The 5,552-nt window shown below is 55.2% G+C and overlaps 1 protein-coding gene across 2 annotated transcripts in view; it reads left to right on the top strand.

The window, feature by feature from the left end:
* The first annotated feature begins 281 nt into the window (after window positions 1-281).
* The window catches only part of Tead4 (TEA domain transcription factor 4), a 73,518-nt gene continuing 68,247 nt past the window's right edge, over window positions 282-5,552 (top strand). For both annotated transcript variants that reach the window (XM_021189974.2, XM_021189973.1), the window contains exon 1: window positions 282-789. The gene's annotated coding sequence lies outside the window, so the exon portion shown is untranslated. The remainder of the gene's footprint in view (window positions 790-5,552) is intronic.

Raw genomic sequence — 5,552 nt, 5'->3', positions numbered from 1 at the left:
CACTGCTGGGACCTAATCTTTATCATTCCTCCCAGCATCCGGTAGACCCATGACTGGTGTCCCCTATCCTGCTCTCTGAGAAGTGACAGTTCTGCAGATCCCAAGGGACAAGGAAAGAACTGAAAGGCTAACGTTGGGGAGGGCTGGCGAGGGAAAGCGGTGGCGGATCTGGGAGCAGAGCCGGGAGTTCCTGCTTCCTGCTCCCGGAGCAGTGTCCTCCGTAGCAGCCTCGGGGAAGGGAACAGCCCTTCCTGCTCCTGTCCGCGTACTCCAGGAGCGCAGCGAGGCGCGCCCCACCCCGGCGGAGGGGACGGTTTTTCGGCTGGAGGTGGTGGAGGGACAGCTAGGACTCAACGCCACTCGGGGGTGTGGGGAGCTGGATGAGAGCGGGAAATCCGTAGATCAGAGTCAAGGCGTGTGGGCGAGAGCGGCGGGAGGCGCCGAGGGGGTCCGCGGGGTTCCCGGGTGTCTCTGCTGTGCCCTGTCCCGTGGCCGCCCGCGGTCCCCGGGCTCCGCCCAGCCTCTCTCTGGCTGGGTCTCCTCCCAAAGGTGCGGGTGGCATTGCCACTCCCTCCGCTCCCTCCCCAGCCGCGCGCGTCTCATTCCAGCGCCCATTCCGCGCATTCCTGCCGGGCTCCTCTGCAAACTCCAGCCCCGGGGGTGGGGACCGGCCTCTGCTACGCGTTCGGGGCCCCGCAGCCGTCGCCGCGGCTGGAAGACTTGGCGCCCGGCGTGGACCTGCTGCAGCCGGCCGAGTGCTCCCACCCCGCCTCCCGAACCCTGGGACCGGTAAGGCTGCTGAGTTCGCACGACATCCGCGTCCCGCGTGGTCCCGGGCAACACTAGGGGACCAGTGGGGCACGTGCGGGAGGTGGAGCCCAGGGGCTGGACAGAGCAGGGTCGCTCCGCTGAAGTTGAGACTAACCAGCCTCAGCCAGGCCCTTTTCTACTTTTCTGCCTGGAGAAGAGAGCCCGTAAGAGAGGTGTATTACCTGGACCTTTTGCAGAGGTCCCCAGGGTTTAAGACGTCGTTGCTCCCCACGGTGAGAAGTGATGGGAGTGATGGACCGGAGCTCCCAAACTCCAAGGCACTATACTCTAGCAGGCAGCCCAGGGGCGCGCCGCGGTGCACACACGTGCCAGGGGGCTCCAGGCACACCCACATTCAGTTCGATTCAGTGAGTGGGTTCAACGCTAGGTATTACTGCGTCAGCATCCTTAAGTTTTGGATGTACCTGAGGAAGAGATATCTCTGCGCTGTGACTCACCTTGCTTCCAGGAGGTGGATTTGTGTGTGTTAAACGCGACCCTGTGTGCTTTGCTACTTGGAGAGGGTGCTGTCTGAAATCCCGAGTGTCGGAGTGGGTGTGGGTGTGCGATGCCTCCTCTCCAGGACTCTCCAAGTCCTCGCTCTGAGGATGTTGGGTCTGGCTCTGACTTCTTCCTGAAGAACCGCGGCAGGGGACGATGTCTCCAAGTTCTTTTGTGTTCAGGGAGAATTTGACAGTAGTAGTTGGAGGTGCCCCCCTCCCCATTCCTGCCGAGTTGAGCATTGCTGGCAGGAAGCTGCCTACACCTGCCCCTTTCCAGGCAGCTGTCTCTGTGAGGGAGCGCGGATCCTGTTCTGGCAGAATCCTTTAGGGAACTGCTGGTAGGCTAAGCAAGCTGAGATCTTTGTTTGCCCTTAGGGGCTAGGATGGGTTGTTGGTCATGTTTATGGGGGTGGACCCCCTAAAGGGAGTCGAGCTTGTTAGGGTGTTTCCTTTGGAAGCAGAAGTCTCCTGCAGTCTAGGCTGGCCTGGTACTTCCACCTTAGTAGGAGATGGCCTTCATTCTCCTGCCTCTTTTTTTTTTTTTCTGAGATAGATGCAAAAGACCAAAGAGCCCTTGAACTCACATCAGTCTCACCTCAGCCTTCTAAGTGCTGGAATTACAGGTCGGATTTACCAGGCTTAATCGACCACTTTGGATGTTGGATACTGTTTGTTGAGTGGTTGATAGTGTTTCTAAGTTGTCTTCAAGGACAGGGGAGTCAGTGCTACCTGTGGGAACCTTGAAGCAACGAGAGGGAGACAATCTGTCATTTCTCAATAGCCAGGGTCTTGCTCTGGAACCTACACTGGGTCCTCTGCCTCAGTTTCCTTCTCCTTCTTCATAGTTAGCTGGGCTACCTTGTTTCTGTGGGTAGGCGTGAGTAGTCTATAGGGTGTGAGTGGTCCCTATAGGGTGTGAGTGGTCCCTATAGGGAATGCTTTAGTGACAGCTGGGAAGGGGAGGCAGCCTCGGACTTGGTAGCTGAGGCCAGGAGAGTGGTGTGAGAGTCACCGACAGACTTGGCACCAGCATCCTCGCTCATTAGCACAACTCAGAGGTGATGGCTAGGATTTCTCGGAAGGAAGGAAGGAACAGAGAACCCTGTCAGGAGTGAGGGGGAGGGGCTCGTGTTTACCTTTCCTTCTCCTCTGCTGATGTAGATTAGATAGTCTATTCAATAGTGCTCAGGCCATGCCTAGGAGGGTTAGGAAACAGGCGTGGGGTCAGACAGACCCAGGCACGAATCTTGATGCGAGCTACCTTTAAGGCTCTTGGGCTCCGTTTCCTGATGAGTAACACTGGGGGGTGGGGGTGGGGTGGGGATGGGGGTGAGTAACCAAAACCTGTGCAGAAAGCTTGCTCTGAAAACTCGGTGCTCCTAAAGCACCTGTCAGCGCACCCAGGAGCCCCTGGGGATGGCGTATCCTGTGTTTTCCTAAGCTTGCTTTGGCGAGCCCCCTCCTTCTCCCCCTTCCATGTTGAGGATTGGACCCAGGGTCTTGTAACATGTGAGACTAGAGGATTTTGTGTGATGGTTCCCTGGGCGCCCTTTGGGAGACCTCGCCATGTATTGTATTTATTTAGCCAACATGAATTGGGCATTTGCTGTGGCCCCATGCCATGGGGAGACTTCCCTTTGCCACCAGGTAACATACTTCTCATTCTCCAGCTCCCATATTCTCATTTTCACTTTTGCCTGCCCTCAGGACGTGTTTGTTGTGCACTGTTGGAGCCTCTCTGTCAATGTCCAGCCCCTTTGTGGGGAAACCGAGACCTGGGGAGGGACCATAACTTGTTTAGAATCGCCCAAGCTCTGAGTGGCAGAGTTGGGACCGGAACCCAAGCTCTTCACATTGGACTATGTCTTCTTCTTTGTGCAGTCCAGTATCTTGGTCCCGAGACCCTACCCACTCCTATCTAATGTGTGTGGAGACTCTAACAGTCTGACCTGGGTGGTGTCTTCCATCCTGTGTTGCAGATAGATGTTTGCAGGCAGGCATTGTCTCTTGCATCCCAGCAGAAAGTATACAGCAAACTACCGCATGGTAGGATATAAGCATGGCAGTCTAGGAGGATGTCAGGTTAGCTTTCAGATCTACTCTCCTTCCTCTAAAGGTCTAGGCATTACTCTGCCAGGTGTGTGTGGGAGTGTGTTATATATGTATATATGCATGCATGCATCTATGTATGTAACTATGTATGTATCTATGCATGCAACTATGTATCTATCTATGTATTTGTTTGTCTGTCTGTCTGTCTGTCTGTCTATGTATCTGCTCTGTCTGTCCTTTTGCTTTTTTGGTCTAGGGATGAGCCCAGAGCCTCAGGTTTGAGCTTCAATTCACAGCTCTATCTTTTTCATCTCTCAGGATACAAATGTCACAGCCTCCTTTGGCCTCCATTCTGCGGTCTTGTGCTGATGACTGTCACAAAGCAATACCTATTGCCAAACTTGTGTCTCTTCCTTCTCAGGGGAGGTAAAAGACATCAGTTCCTGACTTTGGACCCCACCCTTCCCGGAGTCGAGGCCAGTCTGGTGGCAGTTGGAAACTCAGGGCTCCTGAGGGTGGCTGTACCTCTTTGCCCCCTTGACCCCTTGTTGGCAGAAGCAGGAACAACGGCTCTGTTTAAAGCTCTGAAATTGGAGCTGAACAGCTGTTCCCCGGCACCCTGAGGGCGGGGGTGTCACCAGCTCAGGGGCCCAGGTGGAGGCTGGGGTAGGGCAGGCTGCTTGCCTGCCTGGGAGCATGGAGTCTCCATCTCCAGTGTAGCCCTGAAGTGGCAGTTTTCCTTGTTGTCTGTCTTTAAGGTTGTACATCGAGGAGGGTCTAATTGCACCTGAGTGGTTGATCCTGGGGCTCTCAGCGGGTGGGTCAGAATCCGTGGGAGATTTCCCACCAGCACTTCAGGCCAAGATCTGTGCCCATCTGTTTGCTTGTCACACAGGCCAGTTTCCAGAAAGGTAGGAGGATGGGCCAGCTGGCTAGTGTGGGCCAGCTCCGTGGCCAGGGTGGGCAGGCTGGTCCCCTTGGGTGGGGACCCGGCTTCCTTTGACCCAAACTCAATGTGAACAATAGACTTCAGAGGAGTCACCAGGGGCAGGAAATGGGAGCTGTGCTAAGGCCAGGGTGACCCTCCTGGGGGGATGGGATTGTGTATCCGGTTGAGTCTTTGGGCCAGTGCAGAGGGCACTGGGGAGGGGCCGATGACACATAGGGTGGGCCCTGGGGTGGAGCTCTCCGCCTGCCTAAGGGGGCTGTTGACTCAGAGTGAAACCTGAGCAGGAGGGCCCATTCTCTGACTGAGCACCCTGTTGTGTGTCTTACCAGCAAAGATCTTGTGTCTGGCAGCCTCTTCTGCCAGGTTCCTGCCTGGCTCGCCAGTCCAGAACCGTATCTTCCCCTTCCCCTGAAGCCCCCAGAATGGCTTCAGGAGTTGCCTTGGCTGGGATGAAAGACTAGTGTTGTTTCTTCCTGGCTGCCTTCCAACCTGGCTGTCCTCCACTTTGGCATTGAGCCCCAAGTAGTAGTTGATGGGCAGGTAATGTTGGGCCGAGCTCTGGGTAGGGAGACAGCAGCCTTGGGTCACTTGGACAGCTGGGAAGAGCTTTCTTCAGTCACAGTCAGTGCAAGACAGGCAGGGGGAGATTCCTGCCTGAGGCAGCTGGTGGAATGTTCTAGCAGACTGGACACTTATCTTGCCACCATCTGTGGGAGGGTGAGACAGACTCTGTGTGAGAGCTAAAGTACTCTTGGCTTTGGGAGAAGAGGGTGCCTTTGGGCCTTGGAGTGGCCCATAGGACCACTGCCAGGACCCAAGAGGGGGTGGGGCAGAGAAAACACATGCTATCTTGATTTCTTTCTCCACGGGACAAGATGAGCGTCCTGGAAATGGAGCACTGGGCTTCTCCTTCATCCCTTGTCCAGTTCTAGATGGTTTTACTCTCTGTTTCCATTGGTCGGTTGGTTTGCGGTGCTGAGATTGGATCCAGGATCTCATACACGCTTGGCTGGTGCTGTAACCCCAGCCTAATGACAGAGTGTTACACAGAATCTCTAGGAAAGAAGTGCGTTCTAAGTAACAGGTCTCTAGCCTGTGTGGTCTTTGGATGGAGAAATTGTCTTCTTTTTTTTTTTTTTTTTTCTTTTTAGTTGGTGCCGCTGGGACTGGAGCTCTCGGCCTTGTGCAAGCATGCTGGGTAATCTCTATCACTGAGCAACACTGTAACCTTTCTGCCG

Source organism: Mus pahari, chromosome 2, assembly GCF_900095145.1.
Source record: "Mus pahari chromosome 2, PAHARI_EIJ_v1.1, whole genome shotgun sequence".
Classification (NCBI taxonomy): domain Eukaryota; kingdom Metazoa; phylum Chordata; class Mammalia; order Rodentia; family Muridae; genus Mus; species Mus pahari.
Note: the sequence above shows the minus strand (reverse complement) of the source record. Positions and strands in the feature narration are given on the sequence as shown.